Below are 14,834 nucleotides of genomic sequence, written 5' to 3'. Positions count from 1 at the left end.
CGCAGTTAGCACTTATTTAGTATTTTTATTCTTTAACCTTTTTTAAAAATTCTATGAATACAGAATAGTCATATTGTATTTTAAATATTAAAAGTTATACTTAGTAAGCAAAGCAAAAGAAAACAAAACCCAGCAAAATGTTAGGCATCTTATTCTCCAGGATTTATTCATGTTATAAAAAAATGGCTTGGCTTGTTGCTTAGATAGGAGCACTTGACCTGTGTTTGTGAATTTGGTAGGATTTCCTACATCATCATCTGCGGGCAGTACTGACAATCGCCATGCGTGCACCTTAGCATCTCTCTGTCGTGGGTCAGCCAGGAATTGCTGGCAAGGACCCGGCACGGATAAGGATGTATGTATGGCCACAAGGAAATCTTTCCTGGCTGAGGCTGCGTTGGAGACCCTCAGTGTGCGTCCCTGTCACCTGGGCTCACCTGTCCTGACACTCCTGATTTGACCTGCTGCCTGAATGAGCTGCAGCTGATGGAGTGAGTAACACACAGAAAGCTTCCCTCTCGGTGCCCTCTCACAGGAGGGGATAAAAGCTGTTGGTTTTCCAAGGACAGGCATTCTTAGGCGTGACTGGGATGACAACAGTAACAGTTAATTATTGACAGAGAGGAAACTGGAAGAACTCAGTGTCCCGACTTAAAGGAAAGCGGGCGGAGGATAGTGGATCAAACCCGCATTCATAAGGGTTAGACTTTTCTATGTAAGTATTGAGCTGTGGAAGTCAGAATGTAATAATTATTAGTAATAGGGCTAGTAGGGTGTTGAATTAGCTCATGGATTACATAAAACCCCTGGTCTTCAGCACCTTCCTAACATTGGACGTAGGTCACCCCTGCACAAGCAGCAAAGGAGCACTAAGATCTAACTTCCAAGTGCATGCCCAAGCTTAGCTTCTGTGACTTTTCTCCCAAAGCCTGACTCATCTACTCCCAGTCCCCAACGCATGTTACCTTTTAAACGTGCTACGTAGGAATTTGCCCCCTCTCTGCCTGGCAGTGAATGTTGTCAGTGAAGTGGTTCTGTCAACAGGAATTCGTACAGAACAGTGGGTTTTTGAAATACAAAGCTCATTCTGATTCCTCTTTACTCAGAATTACTTCTGTTGTTCTAAGTTGGTCATGTGTGGAGACTACTGACAATGCTAAAGTCATTCATTGGGCAGATTGAAATGCATTTTGTGGATGTTTTCTCTCTTCTTGGAAAAATCATTTTTATCATTTGAATTTTTTTCTGGGTCTTAGAAATATTTTTCTCCTGGTGTTCCTGTGTGATTGGTTTGGTACACATCTTCATTTAACTCTCCATGATTCTCTCAGGTTCTGATGATATGAGATACTGACTCCCAATACCTCTGTGTCCCCAGGAGATTGTAATTGAAATGCGGGCTCTTAACATTTTCTCTGCTTTGAGCTTAAAACTGAAGAACTAAAAAAAAAAAGGAATTACTAGAGACATCATTTTAAACATTCTTTCTTAATGGGTGTTCATAGATAGAGATGCCTTACTAAATGTTGAATTATTTTGGTAGGTGATTATACATCTTTACATTTAGGACAGGAGCCTTTCAGTTTGTGTTTTTGTGTTGCTGAGGTCACTGTTTTTTTGTATGTTTGTTTTTGCTTGTTTGTTTTTCCGTTTGTGGGTGGGTATTTGGAGGTAAGAAAGGTGGTGAACTCAAGGGCAGAAGTCACAGAACTTACATAACACTTTTTTGAGAGTTTGAGAGAGGACTGAATGAGCCACGTTTAAGAAAGTCAGACATATTACAGGAAAAGAAACAGAAAACATTTAGAAAATGGCATATGGCTCATGCCTGTAATCCCAGCACTTTGGGTGGCTGAGGCAGGCAGACTGCTTGAGGTCAGGAGTTCAAAACCAACCTGGGCAACGTATTGAGATCCTGTGTCTACAAAAAAACAAAACAAAACAAAAAAAACATTAGCCGGGCACGGTGGCAACCACTTATAGTCCCAGCTACCTGAGGGGCTGAGGCGGGATTGTTTGAACCTGGGTAGTTGAGGCTGCAGTGAGCCGTGATCATGCTACTGTACTCCAGACTGGGTGACAGAGGCCCTGTCTCAAAAAAAAAAAAAAAAAAAAAAAAAAAAGAAAAAAAAATTGCAGAGTACAAAAACTAAGAGATACATTCTAGAAAAATAAGAAAACATGCTGCCAGTCCTAACACCTCTATGTTTTGTGTTTTTCCCTCTCCCTGGTTAAGTGAAGGGGAAGTGAAGACCAAAGTGATTCGTTTCCTTTAGAAACACGGCTTATTGGCCTGACATCACGGAAAGAAATTTCCCCAGCTATTTTGGTAGTGGTGGTAATTCAACCCTGAATGTAAGAACCGAAACCTTCTCCCACATCTGAGGTCACCATAAACCATTGTCCAAGTCACTAACTCTTTGGCCATTTCAAGTCATTGTTTGTCTTTCTAACAACAGGCTCCATAAATCAGTCACTCGGGTGTTCTCAGGCATGGGACTGAAGTGAGTTTTCCCATCCTTGGGAATTAATTGAAATGAACCAGGAGGATCAGATGGCAAGTGATGAAGTCAGAGTCAAAGGAGGGATGGGCTAAGAAGGGGAGCCTGGGCCTGCAGGCTCCTCGAGACCTCCGGTTCCCCTTTGCTGATGTGCTCTCCCGAATGCAATTGGGTTTGTTTTCACTTCCTGTTGTTCCAATAGGTCATCACTCTTGGTGTGTGAGTGTTTGACCTCTCCCTGTTTCGTTACCCCAGCCACCGCCCCATCAACCACCAGTAACAACTGCAGCTTTAGGAGAAGGATGGCAAGTTTGATTTGTTTTTTAGGTGAAGAGTCATCTGATTTTAGCAAGATGGTAACGTGGTGAATGTAGAAGTGAAAAGTTCAGCTCAACAAGGGCTATGTTTTTCTTGTAGACATGAGAGGGTATTTTTCAGATGTTTGAAAAGTGGTTTCCTTTCCTCAGGTGAATAGTAATATTTGGGGCCATTTTCTTTGGGGTTATGGAGATAACCTGAAACTGCTCTTCCTTTAGCTGAGTATGGCTTCCATGGTTATACATATGAAAAATGTACTATCGTTACCAAAACACATAGAGGAAAATCCTTATTTTTCACTTTTATCCATTGCATGTGATTTTTTGACTCTAGTTCATGAAATTTGACCTGTCAGTGAAAAACGTATTTCACGGGAGAAACGTGTAAGAAAGTGTTATTATGACTAACATCCTATTCCTTCTGTCTCTCCATCATGGAAAGGTATGATGTTTTCCGTCTATGTTAGACATTTTCCCGGAGGTGTTTTTACTAAGGCGTTTATTCATTTGGAAAATGTTAGTATAAAGTCCAAGGGCTTTAGAATCAGATCTGTTCCTCTCTGTATTCACTGGGCAGATTGGCTAATCTTTCTGATCATCAGATTCCAACATTCATAAAGTAGGAAGAACAATGTCTACTGTTCAAGATCCTTACTGGGTTTAAAGGCCATGTGACTTAAGGACACTGCCTGGCATGTTTTGGACATTCATTCAGTCAGTGGAGGTTTTCTAGCCATGTTCTGACTCTCTTTATTTTTTCGGGGACCGAGTCTCACTCTGTCGACCCAGGCTGGAGTAAAGTGATGTAATCTCAGCTTACTACAACCTCCACCTCCCAGGTTCAAGCAATTCTCCTGCCTCAGCCTCCCAAGTAGCTGGGATTATAGGTGCACGCCATTGCGCCCAGCTAGTTTTTGTATTTTAGTAGAGGTGGGGTTTCACCATGTTAGCCAGGCTGGTCTCGAACTCCTGACCTCTGGTGATCCACCTGCCTCAGCCTCCCAAAGTACTGGGGTTACAGGGGTGAGCCACTGCACCTGGCCATTCTGACTCTACACAGTGTTGCATTGAGTTTCTTACCCCAGTTGTAATGCTGCTGGTGGTATGGTTACTACTTTCCTTGTCCTTTGCCAGAATTCATTTGGCTATTTTTATCAAGGAACGAAAGGGAGATACGGAGCCCCTCTGCTATAGATACGTAAACTCAGAGCCCTGTGATTTTTAATGTAGTGGAGGTGTTTCATATATAGAGTACTTAATGTGAAGATTCTTTTACAATTTGGGTCATGATCTATTGCTTGACTATAAGACTGGGTATTGAAATTATCCTTATTCCAATGAATTTAAAAGCCACTTCTCCAGTGATAGAGGTAACTCATTTGAAACTGCAATTATGTTGACTCTAAAGGAATATTGCATTATTCCTGAAAAAAAAAAAAAATAGGGTTATATTTCTTAGGATTTGATAAACAATGAAGGTTACCATAGAATTTTAGTGAGGACAACCTTGCAACACCCTCATCATTTTTGTGTCTGACATTTTCTTTTTGGTGGCTTGCCCTGGCGATCTTTGTATAAGTAGTATCTGATATCTGTGCCCTGTAGAATAAGCTTTCTGGGGTAGATGTTAATATTGAGCTCAGTACAAATTGATCCCATCAAAAAAACTTTCAAGGCAGTTTCTCTGTTTTGATTTTCATAGTATAGTAATAAGAATGGCTTAGATCAGGGGATCTAAGGCTGGGCTTGAGCAGATAAATTAACACACTTGTGGGAATTGGCGCTTGTCTTTAGGAGCCTCAGCTGGGAGTCATTTGTTTGGAATAGTCGTCATTTGGCCTCTATCTAATAGTGGGAAATGGACGAGGATTTGAGTGGGCACAGGACCCAATGGGAGCAGACGCAGATGCCCACCAGGCTTCGAGGGCTCCAGAAAGACAGGAATAGGTGGGGGAGCAAAGACTGTAATGAGCTTACTCCAAAAGAAACGGGGCAGGCAGTTCCTGAAAGTGAATCACCAACTGATTGGAGGGCTGTGCAGCTTATTTTAGAAATGGAACACAACTGGGCTCTTTGGTGACAGAAAAGGGTGGCTGGGGGGGGGGGGGGGTGTGGAATTAAAAACTCGATCTTAACATTACCCAGTGGGATGGGGAAGACTTGGGGGCAGACATTAGAGAGAAGAATATTTATTCAGCATTCACTGGTATCATAGGGATCAATATGTCCCTTCTCTGTGGAAAATAAGCCATGAAGCAGCATGGAGAAGGGATCATGCGGGTCAGACAGAGCTTCAAAAAGTCCTCTATGAAAGATCAGGGAGCCAACCAAACTGATGCCTCTCTGGATAGCTTTTCAAAGGCGTAGGGGTCCCAGGTATATATAAAGGTCTCCACGGCCAATGAGTTGTGGGGAATGAAGGCTTTGGATACCACCCTGAAAATCTTCTCCCTGCTGAACCGTGGGACCCCAGTGTTGCCGGCTGCGACGGCTGCTCTGTGGCATCTGAAATGCATTTGAGGGTGTGGGGTAGGAGTGTGCTCCTGAGTTGGGCTCTTAATGGACAGATGAACATCTCACCGAAATTCCCTCTGTATTTGGAAGTCATTGGTGACTGGTTTCCATCCTAATTGACAGCCTCAAGACCAAGATCATGTGCATACAGTGATTGAATAACCCCCTCCCTCCCCCTGCCCCGCCCCCAGCATCGCAGATGTTTGCTGTAGCACAGGCGGATTCCAGGGCATTAATTGATGGAAGAGGATAGAAACTCTTGTGTGCCTGATATGCTATGAACAGCTATGCTTTGTATATATGTGACTATAACGTTCTTAAAGGATTTATTTTCCTTTAAGAAATGTTATTTTCCTCCAAGAACAAGAGGAAAAAGAAAGCCGCTCTCTGATTCCTACTCCTAAATATCGGGATAGTGAATTGGAAAAGGATCTGAGACAGCCCTTGGTCTGAGCCTTAGTTTTGGGAAGCAGTGGCAGACCTCTGGGACTCAAAGCAAGTCACTTGGCCCTCCTAGACTTTGGGATGGCCCCGGCGCTGTGCCAGCCCTTTCAAAAACATTACCTCATTCAGCGCTGAAGCCACCCACGTCTTGGTTTCTTTTGCATAAAACTTGTTGGATGAAAGAGGACCTGGTTAAGGTTTAAAATACAGATTTGTAATAATAATAGAATAATAGGCTCTGTGTTTTGAGCACCTTCCTCGTGCCAGGTATGTAATACTTACAGTGTATGTTTCCAAACGCCATCTTGTTTAATCTTTAGAGTAACCCGATGAGGCAGGTACTGATGGAGGCTGGTAAATCTCAGGTGGCAAAGACAGTATGCCATGTTGTAAAGATAGGAGTGGAAATTTAAATCCAAAAATATTTTATTTAAAATCCAGAGCATCTTTTGGCAAATCTGTATTTCAGCTTCCTAGAACTATACTGAATTTTTTTTTGGAGTAATGAAGTAGTAATGAGTAATGAAAACATTAGCAATTCTAATCATTCTTCACCACCATAGATTTCAAGATTTCTTTTTATGTGGATCTCAGAAATCTGATCACACGCCTGGATGTTCTTCTGGAGGGAATATTTGCACTTTACCTTTAGGAGATCACACAACTCTCTTGTCCGTTTCCAGCCAGGTCCCACAGAAGCCCTGCGGGTCATTGAGCACTGACCCCAGAATTTCTCATTTTCTTTGTTCTCGTCATGAAAGTGACAAGCAGATGAAAATCTTAGATCCACGCCTATGTGTGCTGTAGGGCTATGGCTTTCCTAAATGAAGGCATCTTCAAACTCGGAGCAAACGCTTTGCTTAGGTAGCTGAAATCACATCAAATGTTTGCTCTCCTTTTCTTGTTGTTGCTGCTAATGCCATTTTTCAGGCAAACACTGAGCTTGAGACAGAGAAATCTTCAAGAGTATGTTTCATAGAAGTGTTTCAGCTTCTCTGGTAGAAAAGAACCCACAAGTTCAGAAATGAACATGGACCTCTTGAAACAGACCATATTCTCGCCCCGATCTCAGGCAGGTTCCTGACCCATAGAAAGAACATGTTCTCCAGTGTATCTGTTATCACAGGAGAAAAAAGGGAATCTGACATGGCTACAGCTTTAGGCAGACAATACTACGTATGAGCTTTTTTTTTTTTTTTAATAATTGACAAAGGTAGTAAAACTAAAGAAAGTGATACGCTTCGTTCTCTTACTCATAAAAATGGGCTTTTCTTTGGTTACTCTCACTGATTGCTTAAGTAACTTTCCAAACTCCAAATCCTGTTGAGACCTGACACAGAATTGTCTAAGTTCTTTCTTCCCTCTCCCTCTGGCATATCAAGGGTCAGCCTGGATGTTCCATCTCAGCATTTTCCACATCCCTTTGCAGATGGCGGAGGAATAGGGAGGCAGGATTTTCAGTGGTAAGAGGAGGTTTGAGTAGAGGAGAGCCAAGGAGAGCACACCCTCACCTGTGCTTGAAGGTGAGCGAGGAGTCCAGGTGGTCAGTGAGTCAGCTCTGGTCCTGCTGAGGGTGGCCCCGGTCTCCAGGCAGTGAGGGCTGAAGGGAAGACAGTCAAAGAGAACGGACTGAAGGCCCTCAGCAGGGCTGGAACCCGTGACTCGCCACAAGTTTGCTGGGCATGTAGGGCCCATTTGGGACAAGGGACAGAACCTTGGAAACCAGCAGATGTCACCAGCGCATACCCAGGGACCTGTGCAAGGTCAGCGGGTCCCCGTTCCCAATGGGAGGATATGCGGATTGTCTTCTACCCTTTACACCTGGATGCCGTCTTGGGGCGCTGAGTAGGAGGGAGCCACTGGTAGAGAGACAAGGCGTTTCTGTCTGGGAGTGAATGAGGACTGCATAAAAGAGAAGGTTCCTATGATCTGATGGAAAGGCCAGGCTATCACAATGCATATCACTTTTCAGCATTTTTGAATGAAATGCTTTAAGTGGGGAAATGTGGCAACTTCATTGTAGCTGTTAAACCCAAACAGTGCATTTCCAGCTGATGGATCCGCAGAGAGGAGACAGTCTGAGTCCCTTTTAGATCTGTCTAAATCACACAGCAGGACCGGCTTCTTTGCCCACTGTACTTACGTAACCTATGACCCTGTGACCTGTTTACTCTTTGATTGACATTAAAGCATCCTATGCTAAATGAATCAGCATCTCTAGTATATGTTGGATAAACCAGAGGTCTAACATGGAGACCTTTCTGAGTAAACAGTAAATACCTTTTGGTACACTAAATGTTTTTCTGCACATCTTCCAGTCCTCTGCCACGGCTGTATTTAGCTCCTTCCTTTGTTTCGCTCTCACTTGTTCCCCACTAGTAATCATCTCAGACTTTATATGGAATGCCCCTGCTTTTCCAGTGTGAAATTCTTTTTGGAGGATCTGAAACAAGGAGAATGAGTCACTGACACGAACACATCTCAAACGCTGGTATTATGGCTCTAACCACCTTCCTACAAGCTGCCAGCCCTGTGCCTCCAGAAAGCTGTGCGGCTGTTCCCCTGACCTCACACACAGGTCAGCTGCTGGGAGGTCGAGGTCAGGCCAGGATGCGCAGATGAAATTGTGAGGTTCGTCTTGCCCTCACGCAGCCCCGAGTAGGTGAGGGAAGATCTGCAGGTTTGGCGTTGAACTTGGGAAGCTCTGAGTGATCAGCGGGAAACATGGCCTGGGCACAGCCCTCTGCCTAGCTGTATTACTTAAAATCTCCGTGAGCTCTCGGCGTCACCAAGTGTAGCCATAAACCGTCACCATACGTGCCATGGTAGCTCTTAACGCACATTCTGGGAAATGTCTTTCAAGGAACGCTGTTGTACAATGGAATTAATTTTCACAGGTAACTTGTAGGACGAAAGTTTTATTTTCAAAAAGTGCCCTAAAATTTCCATGACTTCAGCACCTGGAAAAGCTGTAGAGCCTAACGGGGCATCCCATTAGACAGGCCTGAAAAAGAGCAGATGGAAATTCTGAGGGTGAAGTAAAAACAGATGGGAGCTCTGCAGGTGAAACATGAACTTGAGTATTTCAAAGTTCATATTGCTGAACGTAAAATCCCATTAAGTGCGTTCCGATAAAGAGTTAAACTGACAAGCTGCCTGGTGATCTCCCTCCTTGTGAATTTCCAATGCACTTTGCCACGGACGGTTTCTGTGGCTGGGGTTAAAAAGCACTTCCTCCGAGGCTGCCCGCTCATTTGCAAATGGCAGGTCTTCAAGCTGCACTTTCTCCTGCCTGGGACTCTAAGGTGGCGGCCTTGTAAACAGGGAGACATGGTTTAGCCTCTTTCTTTTTCTTTTTTAGCCAGTTGCTTGTCTGTCCCCTGTAATTTCCCTGTCTCCATTTAGACAGCTGTGCACCCACGGAAAGCCGTGCTGGCCAGGCAGGCCGGCTGGTGCTCTGGCCAGTCTGAAGCCTTCTGGTGTTTTGAAAAGATGTCACTTCATCCCACAAATGTCCCCTTCTGTGAAAGAGGCCAAACTGTGTGACACAGCTATCCTCCGGGCAAGACGGGCCTGGCACACAGCGTGGTGTTTACTAGCAGCGGGTAGCTCCACCACCTGCTGTGTCTTCAGTGGCATAGAACTCAGCACATTGCAGGAGACAAGTAGGTTCTAAATTTACTTGAGTCTGTGCAAGTGACCTGAGCAGCCCAAAGGGAAGGGGCTGGCTCTTCACTTTGGGGTGTGTGTGTGTGTGTGTGTGTGTGTTTTAAGAGACAGGGTCTCATGCTGTTGCCCAGGCCAAGTGCAGTGGTACCATCGTAGCTTACTGCAGCCTCAACCTCTTGTGCTCAAGCAATCCTCCTGCCTTGCCCTCCCAAGTAGCTGGGACTACAGGTGAGCACTACCACACCTAGCTAATGTTTAGTTTTTATAGAGACAGAGTTTCACTATGTTGCCCAGGCTGGTCTCAAACTCCTGGCCACAAGTGATCTTCCCATCGTGGCCTCCTAAGTAGCTAGGAATACAGAAGCCCCTGTGTCTCACTTGTTGCTTGCTTCATGATGTCAGACTGCAAGGGAGAACTGGATGGGAAGTTGGGGGTTGTGTCGATCTCTTCTGTCCATTGTCCCAGCTGCTTGCTAGCTGTGTGGAATCCCAACACCAGGCTTTCCCAGGAGGAGGAGGAGGATATGCGTTTATCTAACATGATCTCTCTGGGTTGACTTTCCTGTATTTATAGAGGAAAAGTTTCTAGGTATAGGGAGTTCTTAGTCCAGTGGTCAGGGGTGGGGAGGTTTGGAGGTGTAACCTTTCTGGTATTTTCCCCAAGAGTCCAAATTACCCTTTAAAACAAAAAACACATATGAATCCCAAAGGAGCTCAAATTGTAGTTGTGGGTGTAGTTTGTTTAATTCACAGGGGCTGAAATGTAGGGCCTCTGAAAGTCTCATAAAGGAGTAAAACTCAAGCATTTGTCTGAGGTTTTAAATATGTGAGATTTACACATCTAGATGCTTCCAGAAGCTGTGACAGTAAACATATTTAACAATCATGACAGCAAACAAATGATGCTGGTTTTACACAACTGGTCCAGTGACACCAGGGAAACCTGTGGAGTATCAACCTTGCTTCAATATGCCCACGAGGCTGCAGACTGCCTAAATACTGCATTTGCAGCTCAGTGGTTTTGATGGTATCTTTAGAGCCAAAATTGATTGAATACTCACTCTTAATAAAATAGGGATAAAAATTTGCCTTGTAAATTTGTTGTAAAAATAATGCCTGATGCGAAGTGCTTATTAAGTAGCACTTGATATTATCATTCAGCATTCTTCAGACTAGAACATAGTACAATTTTTATTTTTTATTAGTTTTTATATGTTGATGTTGACAAGATCTCTGTTTGAGATGCACCTAGCTTTGTTTGTTTTAAACCACTTTATTGAAGTGTTAATATACTAAAAGCTGTACATACTAAATGTGTACAACTCGATGAGTTCAGGGATAAGTGTGCACCTGTGGAACTATCATGACCATCAAGGCCATAAACATACTCATCAAGTCCATCACTGAAACTTTGTACCCTGTAATAACCAACACCCTGCCCTTGCACCAGGCTTGTTTTGAGTATTGAATGTATCATAAACAATCGCAACATGTCCAACCATTTGATGGCATTTTCATTTGCTAAAACTGGCAACCCTAATCAGATTAGAAGAAGCAATGGCTAGTTGTGGGGTGACCGTCATATCTTCGGAAGGCACGTCACTCAGTATGCAGAAGCTTTGGCACCCAAAGCTTGGGTAAACCAGTGAAGGGGCATGTGTGACTATTGACCTGCAAGCTGAATCCCAGTGGTTTAGCATTCTCTATGCTCCAGAGACACTCTGCGCTGTTTTGCTTCAAGCAATCTTGTTTAATTTGTACCTGAACAATCTAAAACCTTGCAGGAGTTGTGGAGGCCATAAATGACTGGCCTCCATGAAGTGGAAAGGAAACAAACAGCCTCTTTAATGAAACTAGGTCACGTGGCAGAGTTAGAGATTCAGGCCATTTTTATTCCAGAATTCTTGCTTAAAATATCCAGGGGTAGACATCTCAGAAACCTAAATCTCAGCAAACCTAAAATTCAGCAACCATGTGAGTGAGATGTGGAACATGAGGCCAGTTCATGAGATGCTACTTGATAAATGGAGAACTTACAAGTCTAGTGATGTATCTGATTGTGTGGCTGTGTAAAAATTGCTTGTGACTTTAAAAAGACCTCTTTTATACTTCTCGGTAACACTGGGAAGCCAGGGAGACACTGTTGTAATACCAAAAATGTGCAAGAAATGTTTACTACAAGTTTTTGTTGGAAGACATTTGTAACAATGAAGTTTTTCCCAAGGGGGTGATTATTGAAGTAGTGGTTGTTGTTTATGTGTGGGTACAAAAATTGCTGTCCCTTAGCTAAAGTTTAACACATTAGTTCAAATAACAAATAGGTCTCTGATAAAAAAAAAAAAAAGTCTGGTTTCTTAAATAGGCTTATTTGGGTAGCTGCTATAGTCTGGTGAGACAATAATGGTGACGTTAGTCACCTGGACTGTTGCAGCAAATTACCGTAGGCTGGGTGGCTTGAACAACACCCTTGTTTGTCACAGTTCTGGGGGTTGAGTGGTCCAAGATCACCTTGCCAGCAGATCCAGTGTTAGCTGAGGGCCTGCACGTTGGGCTGCTTCATAGTGCATCTCACTGCATCCTCATGTGGCAGAGAGCAGTCATGTCTCTTATGTCTCTTCTTTTTTACTTTTTATTTTTTGAGACAGGGTCTCACTCTGTTGCCCAGGCTGGCGTGCATTGTCATCATCCTAGCTCACTGCAGCCTCAAACTCCTGGGCTCAAGCAATCCTTCCACTTAAGCCTCCCAAGGTGCTGGGATTGCAGGGGTGTGAGCCACTACATTCAGCCGTGTCTCTTCTTATAAGGCTGCTAATCCCATTCATTAGGGTTCCATCCTCATGAACTGATTTGCTCCCAAAAGCTCCATCTCCCAATACCATCACATTGGGATTTAGACTTCAGCATATGAACATTGGGAGGATACAAACATTCAGTCCATTGCTGGAGAATCTGGCCAGTTTTATGTGGCCAGAGGACAATACAGTATTCACACATAGGCGGCAGAGACGTGGAAAACAGAAGAAAACAGGACCTACTCAAATGGAATCTGGAACACCATCACTTGGGTCCTACAAATGGCCTCATAGGCAGGTGAAGGGAAAAATCTAGAATAAAAAATCTTTTGCCAAAATGGAGGGAAGAAGGCTGACTTAAAACAGTGATTTTACCTCCCTGTTTTAAATATTCCATATGATAGCACTAATATAATTGGTGTTTTCACTTTATAGTTGTTGGTGAAAGGAACACACTTTCCTTGATACGTCTAGAAATCCTTGGCATAATGGGCCAGCTGCTCTGTTTTTGAGGCAGAAGATGTCACGTCTCCTGCAGGTCACTTCGCTGCTCTTCCCTGTGGGGTGGGTTCTCATCAGCCATGCCTGGAACAGTGCAAAGGGACTGGGACTTCTGTCCCACTCCCTGAAGCCAACCTGGCGCTGATAACTGCCCAGGTCAGAGCGGTTCTTCAAGGTGTGGCAAAGAACGAGACCCTTCACAAATCTTCCCTTGGACACCAGTGATCAGACTCACCGTTCAAACAACGAATGTATCCCACAAAGTCAGTACCTGCTGTGTAGCATGCCCCGTGATACAAAGCGGGCACGTAACCTGCCTTCGTGGAGTTTAATGTTTATAGAGGAAGACAGAATCATTGGCAAATAACAATGAAAGAGGTAAAACGCCCAAGTCTGAGGTATTACAGATATATGGCAATGAAGGAAAACAACAAGGGATGCTTTTGAGGATAAGGGAAGGGGAATGTAAGGTGGTCGGGGAAGATTTTCTGAGAAACTCAAATGATTTCAGATATTTCTGGACTGCCTTGTTTCCGCTTCATTAAGTATGCTCCTGGAATTTTTTGCCTTTTTAGTCAGATCTAACACTTTAACTCATAATGAAAAGCAGGTAAAATGTGTATTTCTGATGAGGTTGAAAGTTCACACAAATGGAAGTCGTCAATTTCAAGTATATAGCTTAGTGTACCCTCATTTATATATATTGAATCTGATGGCGGTGATCATTATTAAAATCTCACAAAGCAGTTTTCATCTTCAGTGCAGTTTTAGCATTCCAATGAGGTATGTAATATTGTCTGTAATTTCTAGGAAGGAGAGGAGGAATTTCAAGTCAGAGACAGATTCTAAGTTAACACCCACTTCTGTGATATGGCTAGCCTGATAGACCACGTCTTCTCTCTCTCAGCTTCCCCTTATCACTCTAATTCTGGTAAGCACTCCCCCAACTTCACCGTCTTCCTTCCTCTGAATAATTTGTCAGTATTTTTAATGATCACAGCTGCTCCAGGCCCAGGACCCTAAAATTTTGGGAGCCAGGATGGGCTCAGTTGCAGGAAAACCATGAGTCTTCCCAGATGGGAGACATGGAGGCCCTCATTGCTCAAGTCAGTAACTCCTGAGGCGGGCGGCAGAAGCTGGCTTTCAGGAAGGGTCAGCACATTTCCTTCTCAATTCCAGAAAGCCTTTGAGGAATCCGCTCGGAAGTGGCGGGTATGCAGGGGTCCCTTCAATCCCTGAGGATTTGTGAATCTTGTGAGTAGTGCTTCCTACGGTGCCTACAGTCACGTAAGATTTTATTCTTCTGGAAGCCAAATCAATGTTTCCCATGTCTTAGGCGTTTTTCTAATGAGAGCCTGAGAATTCTGGTGATGGTCCACATACCTAAACAGTGTGGACAGTCTTCAGCTGCTGCTGCTTCTGCAAGCCAAGAAAATAAAAACCCTTACCAGCACCACACACACAGATACCACACACACACATGCACCACATACCACACATGCATGCATGCACACACACGCAGCACACACATCCCATACACACCATACATGCCACACACATTACTCATATGCACACCACACCCCTAACACCTCACACATGCCACACACAAGTGCTTATACAACACACGTGCACATAGACTACACATATACACCAAACACATATACATCATACCCACCACACACACACTGCACATGGTACACACGCCACTCACACCACACTCCCCACATACGCCACACACACCACACACACTAAACACGCACATGCATCACACATACACACATACACACATGCACACACATACCCCACAAATAATATATCAAAAATCCCAGGGCTCACAAGCAAAGAGAGATTGCAGGTCATGGGCTTATTTTAAAACACAAATGACCACAATTCATAGTTGGTTGCACACAGTGGACAAAAGTTTGTTTTCTTTTTTAATCTTAAAAATACCTGTCTTGCAACAAACTCTGAATGATTCATTTTTTCTCACATCACTGTAAGGTCAGCAGAGCAAATGTTATTTTTGTTTCGCAGTTGGGAAAGCTTGCCCAGATAGGTGGTGGCTTCTCCTCATTTTGTGTCTGGCCACGAACTCA

Source organism: Piliocolobus tephrosceles, chromosome X (genome assembly GCF_002776525.5).
Source record: "Piliocolobus tephrosceles isolate RC106 chromosome X, ASM277652v3, whole genome shotgun sequence".
Lineage (NCBI taxonomy): Eukaryota > Metazoa > Chordata > Mammalia > Primates > Cercopithecidae > Piliocolobus > Piliocolobus tephrosceles.
The sequence above is the reverse complement of the archived record's forward strand: the minus strand, read 5'-3'. Positions refer to the sequence as shown.